Genomic DNA, 13,689 nt, shown 5'->3' with positions numbered 1-13,689 from the left:
TCCCAGTCTTTCACCTGAAGCCCTCCTGCTACCCTTTCCCCTCCCCTGGTCTTAGTCAGCCACCTTCTAAGTAACCCAGGGGAACTATGCGATTTCAGAGAAATATTCTTTACTCTTCTTTTCTCAGGTAAAGGGTTTATTGGTAACAAACAGAATGTGGATTGAGGTGAGAGGGATGAAGTTTGTCCCTAACCTACAAGGAGAATTAAGAAGGGTTTAGGAAATGTCAGTCTAGTCACAATTGTGACACTCTGGCTACAGCCAGAGAGATGGAAGATAACTGTTAAATCTTCCTTCTCCAGTCAGATAATCTCTGCTTGAGTAATTCAAGTCCAGACTCTTTCAGAAAACCACAAAGGTCTTTCTCTCTGCCTGTCAGGAAAAGCCAGGCTCTCTTGATCAGGAATCCAGAGAAGAGTTTTCTCTCTTGGTCAGTCACTCCCAGAGAGAACCCCAAAGTCCCAGTTTCTCTCCTCTGTCCAGGCTCCCAACTGCCTCCTCCTGGGAACATTCCTTTTGGAATCTTCACCTTGATTTTGCAGATCATGTCCCCAGTTTGATCTGCATGCTTGGCTTGTCCTGCAAATCCTCTCTTTCTTCATGCCTCTTCCACAATCCCCCCTTTTATTCTCCAAAAAAATCAACTTGCATTTTTCAATGATACTTACACTTATTAATTCTATCTATCTATTCTTCACCCTGTGCTATCTTAAGTATTCCCTTAGCCACCCCCAGATAAAAAAATCCTAACTTAACTATTCTATCTACATAGATGTTAAGCTAAGAATCGTATAGGAAAATGGTTTAGGTAAGGGATTTACATGAATATAGTTTCACATAACAAATCCTGTAACATTTGTCAAATCAATCCAACAATTTCACTAACATTAAGAATATGCAAATGTCCTAATTCCTAATGTCTATACAGTCACTAAGAAAAGTTTACTATCATTAACAAATGCTAACCTACCATCATAATGCAATGTAAATTCTATACTTCAGAACTTCTATGTCTACTTTCCTAAGACTTAAACAAATTCACTAGGCTGTCACTAATGTTAGTAGTTAGAATATTAATAAATTACTCAAATAAAGTTAGCTCATTAGTCAATAGTAATTTACATGTGTACATAGGATCCATACACATTGACATATGTACATCATACTATATTTCTGTGCAAACTCATGCAGAAAAGAAATCTTTGAATTTTCCACAGAAATTTGTATCAATGTGTCTTTTGTTATGCCACTATGCATGTTATGTACTTACCCATTCTATGAGATATCTTACTAAAGTGTATTCTATGTAGGATGTGTGCATGTATGTGCATATATGTGAGGTAACATGTATTATGCATTCTTACATACCCTCATGATCAAAAGTTCCAAAATTCCAAAGTTCCAAAGTCCTACCATGTCCTTTAACGATGTTTGCATAAAATCTTTCTTACTCTCTGGTTCTCTGTCTGGTCTGCATGCCAGTTGCCATCTTCCAGTCTTGATTGAAGATGTGGTCTTCAAATCAGGATCCACCGGAATAATCAATCAGGAACCCAGAACACACGAACAAACCACAAACATGTATGCATGTGACATTTTTATGTGTTTGCAAATAAGAGTGAAAAGTATATTTGCATGGAAGTAAGTTGAAATCTTCATGAATGTTTGTCAGAATTTATCAATCTTTATGTCTGCAGGTAAGATTTACATGTATTCTCTTCGTGCATGGAGGTAAGCTTTGCATATGTATATCTTCGTGAAAAGCAAGTAAGGTCTACATATGTTTTTTCACAGATGGGTGTGACCATTATGCATAGGTTCTCAGGATTTTGTTAAAAATAGTGATTTCAAGTTTGCTAATTCTTGTTGTTTCACTTTTCACTAGAAGATTTATTGAATGTTTACTGTACTTAGTTCTTGGCAGAGACTTTGTATAGAAATATATCGAGGCTTTTTCTAAGGCTTCTAATGCTATTCTTTTGGCTGCAACACTGGCTGCATTTGCTCCAGGGGTGCTATCACTTAATCATGTTAACATATGTAGGACTCTCTTGTCTGTATTCTGGTGGCAAGTAGTCATGTCCTTTCATGTGTTGTCAGTAGGGACGGTCATTGCTTATTGATTATATTCCCAGAGCTAATCAACATTATGGGTGTGATGCAATTTCACATGTGAAGTATGGAACTATGGATCTCTTTGATCAACCTTTATAGATGTTGGGATTGTCATTATGACCTTAGTTGGTCTGATCCATCTTGATTCTGTAGGAGATTCTCTATTAAGGTTCTTGACATATACCTTATCACCTGGTTTTATCTCATGCAATGAAAAATCTAGTGGTATTCTTTGCCCAAGCAAACCCAGTTTCCTTAGTTCTTCAATCCTACGTTGTATCTGTTTTAAGTATTCATGAAGAACACATTCCCCTCTTAAGATGGACAAGTAAGGTGGTCTTACTGTCCTACCATGCCAAAGTGGCTGACCATGTAGCATTTCAAAAGGTGATATAATGCAGGTCAGTCCTAAGCCTGGTTCTAATATTGAACAAATCAAGAGGCAAAACATCTGTCCATTTTAAATGTGTTTCTGAACAGAGTTTGCCTATTTATATTTTCAGTTCTTTGTTCATACGCTTGACCTGCCTGGAACCTTGGGGTCGATATACTGAATGGTAATTGCACTTAATCCCTAAATTCTTGTAGATTACTTTTAGAATCTGGGAAGCAAAGTGAGACCCCTTGTCCGAATCTATGGTATCAGGAATGCCATGTCTAGGTATAATCTCCTTTAATAGAAATCTCACTACCGTAGCAGTGTCACTTTTCTTGGATGGACATGCCTCAACCCATCTAGTCAATTTATCCATAATCACCAATGCATATTTGTATCCCTTGTCTCTAGGCATGTTGATATAATCAATTTGAATACACTGAAAAAGCATATAGCTGAGTGGTCTGCTTCCCAATGCAGCACTCTTAAAATGTCCTTGATTATATCTCTTGCATGTTTTACATACCTGACAAGTTCTAATGGTATTTTTTGTAATTCCTGGTGCTGTCCAATATCTCTTTATGGTATCCAGAATCCCTTGCACTCCATAATGTCCTTCTGCATGACTTACAGTGCATAGATGTTGATATAACTTTTTAGGGAGAATAGGTTTACCCCCTTGAGCAATCCAGACACCCTTGATTAGTTTAGTACCTAGCTGCTCTTTCCATGACTGCATCTCTTCTCCATCCTAGGCTTCAGTGAGATCATGCCTTTTGATCAGAGAGAAATTCAGCACATGGTGAGGATCGAACCTAGCAGCGTACTTTGATGTTGTGCCTGCTCAGTCATTCCCTACGGGAATTCTGTCCTTCCCATGAGTGTGTGCCTTAAAATGGATTATGGCCACCTCTTTAGGAAAGTCTACAGCACTTATGATATGATCTATCAGATTGCGATATGCAATTGGTTTCCCAGCTGAAGTTTTATGCCCTCTGTATTACCATATGTATGATGACCAGTGCACCGTGGAGAAAGCATATTGTGAATCCAGAAAAAATATTAGCTCTTTTCCCTCTAGCTAATTCTAGGGCCATGATCCTCCCTAAGTGCCGACATGGCTTGGCAGTGATGCATGCCAAAGACTTTTGTCATTGTCAACAACTGCTGCCCCTGTGAATTGTCTCCCATCATGAACATAAGAGGATTCATCCATGTATAACTCTATTTCTGGATACATAAGAGGTGTATCTTTAAGGCATTCATTTGGCCTATGCATGAGTTCCACTATCTGATCCCAATCATGCAATACTTCTCCATCCATTGGCAAATCAGGGATCAGAGTTTCTGGGATCGATGGTGCATATCTATGAATTGTGATGTTATAATTGCCTAACAAAATGACTTCATACTGGGATATTCTTGCATCGGTGAATGAATGCATATTCTGCGACCATAACAGTTTTTCAATTTGATGTGCAGAATACACATGCAATTTACATCCTAGTACTATATCATATGACTTCTTGACCATTAGAGCTGTAGCTACTAAGCTCCTGAGGCAATGAACCATTCCTTGTGCAACCGTGTCAAGGATAGGACTGTAAAATGCAATAGCCCTCAGATTTAACCCAAAATACTGTGCTAATATTCCAGAAGCAACACCTTTTGCTTCATGGACATACAAGTGGAATTCTTTCATATAATCAAGTATTCCCAAAATTGGAACTGATAAAATAGCTCCTCTCAACTGTGACAAAGCATGTAAATGTTCTTTATTTAATTGCAATGGTTCTTTAATATCTTTCTTTGTCATATCAATCAAGCACTTGGAAATATGAGAATATCCTACTATGTACTGCCTTGAGAAACCAGCAACCGCCAGAAAAGCTCTTAAGTTCTTTCTTAGTTCTAGGGGTGCCTAGCTTCTGTATGTCTGCCCTCCTTTTATTAGATATTTTCCTGGTGTCCCTCTCCAGGACTAATCCTAAATATTCAACTGTTGGTAGGACCCATTGAATCTTCTTTTTAGGAAAATTATGTCCCCTTTTATAAGGTTCTCTCAATAATTTCTTTGAATCTTCCAAACATGTTTTAGGGTCAGGAGATGCTAGCAACAAATCATCCACATAGTGTATCAATCTGCTATGTTTGAAAGTTATGGTAGCTAGATCTCTCTGCAATAGTTGACAAAATATTGAAGCAGACTCGCAACATCCTTGCACTAATCTTGCATAGCACAGCTGGGTTTGTCTCCATTGGAAAGCAAAAATATTTTGAGAATCAAGGTGCAACAGTATAGTGAAGCAAGCGTTGCTCAGGTCCAACACTGTGTACCACCTAGACTCTGCAGGTATTTGAGTTGTGATATTGTCTGGAGATGGTGTTATAGTGTGTTTTTTTTTTCATATAAAATTATTCACAGCCCTTAAATCCATCACAAATCTCCAGGCAGGAGTTCCATCTTCATTTAGCTTATTCTTTTTAATAGCTAATATTGGGTAATTGTATTCAGATACCATAGGTCTCAATATACCTTGCTCAAGCAAACTATTTATGATAGGTGTTATCTCTTCTCTCGCTTCTCTACTCAATTTGTATTGTGGTATCTTAGATGGTATTCCTTCCCTGACCTCAATCCTAACAGGAGTAATAGATTTAATCTAACTCATATCATTTTGATATTTTGCAAACACCCCTTGTGGTATATCTGTGGGTATGTCACACATAGAAGTTACAACTTGAATCTTTTCAGGTTCTTCTTCAAGTTGTTCTAATAGTGATAGTGCTTCAGTGAATTCCTGGATAGATGCAATTAAATCTCCCCAGATTTTTCTGTCTGGGGTAGGTCATCCCCAGTCCTACTTGCTTCAGCCCAGAAAGACTGAGCACCCGGGGCTTGGGCTCCATGTGAATGTCTTTGTCAGCCACAGGAACTGAAGCTGAACTTTTCCTAAGGCCTGGAGGAGTTGTGATCTGCACCAGAGAAAGGGGTGTCCTTGCATTGAAATCACAGGTTCTTGGTCTCTGGCCTCCTGCCTTGCTAAGGTCTTAAACAGGCCACTTCCAAACCACTTATTTGGTTATAAGGTAAGAAAAAGAACCAACACAGTCATTTTCTGTCTATTCTCTGCACAGCGCCACTGTCCAAACCTACCATTCTCACCTCCAACAATACTGAAGTGGAGACCAAAGACTTCTCATTGACCTGCTATGCTACAGGTCAAATTCACGCTTACAAGTGGTTCATAAACGGAGTTGCCCCAGCTGGTCGCAGGATACAGCTGTCGCCAGATAGGAGGACACTCACTCTCCGCAGTCTCACAAGAAGCGTTAACAAAGGGCCCTATGTGTGTGAAATCGAGAACCCATTTTATCGCAATAGGAGTGATCCATTCACACTGGATGTTGCCTGTGAGTAAATTTGTTCTTCCTATATGGTGCCTGCTTATAGCTTGGTGGTGTGTTCCTAGAGGCCAGGCTAATTCCATCCCTCCTCAGAGAGCTAAAGAGCTAGGCTCTGAGGCTCCCAACCCCTTTCATCTTTAGGGAGCCCAAATTGGCCTTGTCATGTGTTCTGGTGGAGGGTGGCCATCCAGGGTGCGGAACTGGAGAAAGCCCTAAGATCTTCCAAGTTCAGATCCACACTGGAAAAGTAGAAGATGAGTTGTGAATTTCCCAGCTCAAAGGAGGATCAGGGAGACACAGTGGTTCTTGGTGATGGGTTATAGACTAGGAGATGCCCCCTTATTTCTGCCATAATCTCAATATGGAATCCTTCTCTTTCTTCCAGATGGCCCAGATATCGCCACAATTGTACATTCAGCCGATGAGTACCCTACTGGGGCAAATATTACCTTGAGCTGTGTTGCTGATTCTAACCCAGCAGCACAATTCACTTGGTTACACAATGGACAACCAGTCAGCAACTCAGCCACATTTTCTGTTATTGCATCCCTGAGTGATGCTGGCACTTATACCTGTACTGCATCTAACTCATTCACTGGTTTGACGCGTACTGCAACCAAGAATATTATAATCTATGGTGAGTATCTGGATTGGGCCCCCAACTTTGTGTGGGGCTCTCTCTTTCCCTGGCATGACAGAAATAGACAAAAGTGACTCTCTCCCCCCCCCTGGTCCCATGGCACAGTGCATTGTGGTAGAAAGAGCCCTGAGCTCAGAATCATAAAACTTGGATAGAATCCTTTCTTTTCTGTCTACTCTCTGTGTAGTAAATGACTCCTCCTTTTGAGGCCTCAGTTTCTTTATCTGGAAAAATGAATTACATTTTCTCTGTATATAATAGCATTCTATGAGTAAAGGTCCTTTTTATATGGTAGGTATAAAAAGCATGTGAGTTGTCTTCATCATCCTTGTTATTGATATTGTATTATTCTCTTCTGTCCTAGTGATATACAACCTTCTTCATCTCCCAAATTCTAGGACCGCAGGTTCAATGACTGCCCAAAACTCTTTCCTTCAATCCCTTTCCCTTGGTGCTGTGGAACCACGGCATATTTCTAGTCTTGGTTGGAGTATAAGCTATGGTCATGCAATGGGGCTGGCCTTGATTCCCCTTGGTAGGGAAATTCTGGAGATGGAAAGGAAGATATAAACTTTGTCTCCTTTCACACAAAGAGATTCACCATTGGACATATATTTTCCTCTTTGTGGCATTAAATGCCACATGGAAGCATGTCTCTTGTGAAGCCTGGTTCTGATCTATTGGCTTTAGCATTCAGTAGCTGGATCCACTGTAGAATTCCTGCTGCCCAATTAATTCACTGGTCTGCCTTTCCTATGTACAGATGACAGACCCTCCATTCCCATAATCACATTAATGTACAGCAGGACCATAGAGAGATCATCTCTGGCCTTAGTTTCCTATTATTTCATGTAGTTTTATTGTTACAAACCTTAGGGGTATCCCAACTTCCTGTCCCTGCCTCTAGGAATGTTCTGAATGGAGAGCAGGGGGGAGAGATAGAATTGTGAAGTGGGGAAGTGACCTTGGGGAAGTCAGACACCAACAGCATATACTTCAGAGGTGGAATGATTTTTTATTGGCCTCAATCTGTACATGAGGATGATGAAAGCACACATTTTAAATGATCATATAATTATCTCTGTGTCATTTTCTTTTGTTAGCTATTTTCCAATTACCTTTTCCCCTGGTTCATGCAGCACCTGAGAATGTTGCAGGCTATGTATTTGACACCCGTGGTTGAAAAGAGCTTTTTCTTAATTTATTTTTTTCCAATTAACTAAAATCTATTTTCTGTCCCCCTTCTACCTTCTACCAGTAATGAAAACTAAAATCTTTGGGACAGGTATGAGTTGTGCCTGCCTGTAGCCACAAATTAATATATTCCTAGGTGGACACCTGAGAAGGAGAGTTAGAAACTGAGAGAAAATGGGTGAAGTGGATATAGAGAAAGAGGAAATAGAACAAAGGAAGAGAGACTCAGAGACAAGGCTTCAAGAGCTTGGGATCCAGCCTGTGTGCTCCTCTGATGGTGGTAGAGAGAAAGAGAGAGTGAACTATATATGTCCTCAATCTTTTATTGGAGGATCAAGGAAAGGGGAATGGAGGTAGCTAATGATCATTTTACAAGGCACAAGACTTAACATTGGTTCAACTGACTACCACAAGATCAAATAGGAGGGGTTTATTCAAACATGTGACCTGGTATGGAATCTGGTCAGACAAGGTGTGAACTAGGACCCTATGGCAGCTTACCCGGGAATTCTTCTTATTTTTGGACTGTAGATTTGGAGTGTAGTCAGAATTAATACAGTACCTATTAAATGCAATGATCAAGACTAATAAGCCTATGAATCCGGTACATGAGCACATAAGTTGCAATATTTACATATTAATAATTGTTTCAAGATTAAAATACATGTATGATGCCGCATGGACAATCAAGGAAAACTAATTTCAGAGCTCAAAAAATATGTGTTGCAACTTACACCCTCAGTCCATCCCATTTCTGAAGAGAGGCAGCTGATTTCATAGGAAGTCTATAGCTTTTTGTAGAAAGTGAGTAACTTATTTCATCATGGGTCTTCTGCAGTCCTGGTTGTTCAGTGCAGTGATGAGAGGTCCCATGGGTTTCCAAGTTGTTTGCCTTCAGAACAATGTTGGTATTGTATATATTATCTCTTGGTTCTACTCACTTCATTCTGTATCAGTTCAGATAAATCTTCTGAAGTTTCTTTTATTGAACTCATTCTGTTCAATGTTTTTATGAGTGACTTGGATCAAATGAAATAATATCTGTAAAGAGTTTTGTAAATCATGACCATTAATGTTCTACTAATTCTACAGAGAAGCAGAAGTCATAATTTTGAAACTGGAAAGAAAAAAAGAAATAATGAGAAAATTGGCAGGATAGGGATTGTTGAAACAGGTAGGATGCAGAAGTAGTTTAGGATGCTGGCACAGTAGACATAATGTGATAAGATGAATGTAATTGGGGATTGATATCAGGTCCCATCCTTGAGTAGAAAAAGTCCAAAACACAAAAAAGCATCGGCCTCGATGGGACAGTGACAGGTACCTATGCCATAGAAAAGAGTTGAAGTAATGGGGTATGGTTGATTTAAAAAAGGGGAAATTGGAGACAGACTATTAATGCCAATTTGGATTGCATAAAGAGATGTTGGGGATTATTGAGAGATCCACAAACTTATTATAAGTGGGAAAGGTAACAGGGTAGTTGAAAAAGCATAATGCATACTTTTTTTATCCCTTCCCTTTTAGCCTTAGAATCCATACTGTGCAATGGAGGTTAAATGAGTGGCCTAGGGTTATATATCTTTGAATTATTTGAGGTCAGATTTCATCCCAGAATCTCTGATCTCTAGGCCTGGCTCTTAATGCACTGAGCTACACAACTACCTCAACCACCAATGCAGTCTTAAGAGAAGCATGTCCATTTCCAAGAATAAGGAGAAAGCTGCCCTTCTGTACTATCAGATGGCACTTGGATTATTGTATTTGGTTCTAGATGACTATTTACAAGTGGCAACAGTGAACTGGGGAATGTTCAGCCAGATTGGTGAGGAATCTGGAGTCTCTGAAGATCAATTGAGGGAACTACATATTAGAAAAATGCCTGGGACTTCTACTGAGTCACAATAGGGGGTTGCTAAAGAGTTGTAAGAAAGAAAGACTGCAACATTATCAAAGCAGGGATAATTAACATTTATTTTATGTAGCACACAAGGTTATCCTCAAGAAAAAGGTTGGGGATGTAATATGGAAGCCTCGAAGGAGCAGAAGTTCAGACCTCTGAATACCCTTCCTAATGGATCACAAACTGAATGCTCCCAGGGGATTGAAAATCAAACTTAACAACAAGTCTGAGCCAAGGAACCATCCTGCTGGACTTAATTCAAAAGGTACGCCCCCCTCCCCCCATAAAGCCAGAATCTGAGAACACTCAGGGTTAAGGGGAAGACTGAAGGAAGGTCCCAGGACCCATCCCCCCACCCACGCAGAGTGCTTAGATTCCAATGGCAGCGGGAACTTCTGGGTGGTCAAAGGTGCTGGTCTGAAAGGCATAACTTGCAAGCAGAGCTGTGCCAAGTTCAGAGTGTCCAACACAGATGTCGGGGAAGGAGCTAGAGAGGGAGCATAGACCTGGCAGCCTTGTCAGAGTGGTGGAGATCCTCCATATTTGCTCCAGCCTTCCAGGAAGTTTTGGACTCAGAGCACACCCAGCCCAACTAAGCTGAACTTAATCTCATCAAAAGACTCCAGAGTTCAGGGAAACCCAAGCTCCATATCCATCCTCATTGACTGCTGGACTTTAATGCAATCAAAAGCTTCCAGAGGTCAGGGAAGCTCAAACCCCACCAGAGGCTACACTGAGAGATCTCCTATTAAAGCTCCAAGAGGGGAGACTGACAGAAGCCCCCAAAACAAAAAAAAAAATGAGAGGAGTAAGAGCACAGACAAATATGGGGAGTAAAGAAGGGGTGAATTTCAGCAAACAACAGATAAAGAAGAAAGAAACTACAATAGACAGCTTCTACTCAGCAAATGGAACAGAGGGGGCGAGATCAGCAAACGATAAATGAGAAATCCCAGTGAATTGGATACAGGCTGTGGAAGAATTCAAAACAAAATCAAAAGAAGCTGAAGACAACTGGGAAAATAACTTAAAAATTAAGATAAGTCATCTGGAAACAGAGGCACTTGAACTAAAATGAGAAAATAGTGTCTTGAAAGCCAAAATCAACCAGCTGGAAAATGAAGCAAATGAGATGAAAGATGAGGCAAAGAAGATGAAAGATGGGACAAAGGAGAAGAAAGACAAGGTAAAGAGGATGAAAGAAGACCTTCAAAGAAAATCAGATCAGAAGGAAAAGGAGGACCAAAAAGCCAGGGATGAAATTCAGTCTTTAAGAATCAGAATACAACAACTGGAATTAAGTGACCTCACAAGGCAACAGGACACTATAAAACTAAACAAAAAGAATGAAAAAATTGAGGAAAATATGAAGCCTCTCATTCACAAAACAGACAATTTAGAAAATCGTTTGAGAAGAGATAATTTAAGAATCATTGGTCTACCAGAAGACCATGACAAAAGAAAAAGCCTGGACATAATACTACAGGAAATTATTCAGGAAAACTGTCACAATATCCTAGAACAAGAGGAGAAAGTGGAGATTGAAAGAATCCACAGATCACCTCCTGTATTTAAACCCCAACTGATAACACCCAGGAATGTTATAGCCAAATTTAAAAACTATCAATCAGACTAAAGAAAAGATATTACAAGCTGCCAAGATGACGCCATTCAGGTACAATGGAAACACAGTGAGGATAACACAAGATCTGGTTACATCCACACTGAAGGACTGAAAGGCATGGAATATGATATTCTGGAAAGCAAAGAACTCTGGAACTAGGTCTACAACCAAGAATCAAATACCCATCAAACCTGATACCCATCAGACCTGAACAGAAAATTTTTTGTCCAAGCATAGAACTCAAGAGAATCATCAAAAGGTAATTAAAAAAGAGGGGGAAAAGAAAAACAAAAAAAGAAGAAAAACATGTTTAAGAGACTCAATAAGTTAAAATTATATGTATCCCTATAAGAAAGAGAGGTCATTGGTAACTCTTAAAAACTGTTGGTATCACCTGGGCAACTAGTAGAATTACACTTAGAGGGAACAGTGACAAACTGTATAGGATGAAAGGACAAGACACAATAGGTATATAGATATATGCATGCATAAATACATATACGTGTGTGTGTGTATACAACCAGACCTAAAAAAAAGAGGTTAATACTAAAAGAAACAGGAAAAGATACAAATGGGGGTAAATTTATATGTCACAAAGAATCTCATGGCAGGAGGGGAGAGAACATCGATACACTGGAAGGGTAAAGAGGGTGGAGATAGGAATTACTCATTTCTTATGTGCTTTGAAACTGACCTAAAGAGGGAAGAATAATCCAATTAATTGAGGCAGAGAATAGATTTGTGCCCTATATGGAAATAGAAGGGTAAAAAATGGACTGGTGGTGAGGGAAAGAAATACAAGGGAGGGAGAGGGTGTGGGGGAAATTTATAAAAAGATTACAGGGGAAAATAAGGGGAGGTTAAAAAGGGAAGGGGGGTAGAAAGGGAAGTAAAATAAGGGTGGTAACTATGGGGACTGATTATAAATAAACATTAGTGCAGAAGGAAATAGTGAAAGAAGAAAAGACAGGACCAGGAGTAGAAATCAAAATGCTGGGAAATACACAGCTAGTAATCATAACTCTGAATGTGAATGGGATGAATTCACCCAGAAAATGCAAGTGGATAGCAGAGTGGATTAGAATCCAAAACCCTAACATCTGCTGTCTGCAAGAAACACACATGAGGAAGATAGATACGCATAGGGTGAAAGTTAGAGGATGGTCCAAATCTATTGGGCATCAACTGATAAAAAGAAGGCAGGAGTCACAATCATGGTATCTGACAAAGCCAAAGTAAAAATAAATCTAGTTAAAAGAGATAGGGAAGGTAATTACATCCTGATAAAAGGCAGTATAGACAACAAGGAAATATTTGTACTCAACATGTATGCACCAAATGGCATTGTATCCAAATTTCTAAAGGAAGAACTAGAGGAGCTCAAGGATGAAATAGATAGAAAAAGTATATTAGTGGGAGACCTGAACCTTCCTCTATCTGTACTTGATAAATCAAACCAAAAAATAAATAAGAAAGAGGTGATAGAAGCGAATGAAATCTTAGAAAAAATAGAGTTAGTAGACATGTGGAGAAAAATAAATAGGGACAAAAAGGAATACACCTTATTTTCAGCAGCACATGATACATTCACAAAAATTGACTATGTATTAGGGCACAAAAACATTGCAAACAAATGCAAAAGGGTAGAAATAATAAATGCAAACTTCTCAGACCACAATGCAATGAAAATAAAAATTAGTAAGGGTACATGGAGAGGTAAATCAAAAATTAATTGGAAATTATACAATATGATTCTCCAAAACCAGCTAGTTAAAGAACAAATCATAGAAACAATTAATAACTTCATTGAAGAAAAAGACATTGGTGAGACATCCTTTCAAAACCTATGGGATGCAGCCAAAGCAGTACTCAGGGGGAAATTTATATCCTTGAGTTTATATATAACAAATTAAGAAGGACAGAGGTCAATGAATTGGACATGCAAATTAAAAAACTAGAAAGTGAACAAATTAAAAATCCTCAGAAGAAGACTAAATTAGAGATCCTAAAAATCAAAGGAGAAATCAATGAAATTGAAAGCCAAAGAACTATTGATTTAATAAATAAGACTAGAAGCTGGTACATTGAAAAAAAACCAAATAAAATAGACAAAGTACTAATCAGTCTAATTAAAAAAAGGAAAGAAAAAAACAAATTGACAGTATCCAAGATGAAAAGGCAGACCTCACCTCTAATGAAGAGGAAATTAAGGTAATCATGAAAAACTACTATTCCCAATTATATGGCAAAAATATGGCAATCTAAGTGATGTGGATGAATACTTAGAAAAATATAAATTGCCTAGACTAAAAGAAGAAGAAATAAATTACCTAAACAACCCCATATCAGAAAAAGAAATTGAAAAAGCCATCAAAGAACTCCCTAAGAAAAAATCCCCAGGTCCAGATGGATTCACAAATGAATTCTAT

This window comes from Monodelphis domestica, chromosome 4 (genome assembly GCF_027887165.1).
Source record: "Monodelphis domestica isolate mMonDom1 chromosome 4, mMonDom1.pri, whole genome shotgun sequence".
Classification (NCBI taxonomy): domain Eukaryota; kingdom Metazoa; phylum Chordata; class Mammalia; order Didelphimorphia; family Didelphidae; genus Monodelphis; species Monodelphis domestica.
Note: the sequence above shows the minus strand (reverse complement) of the source record.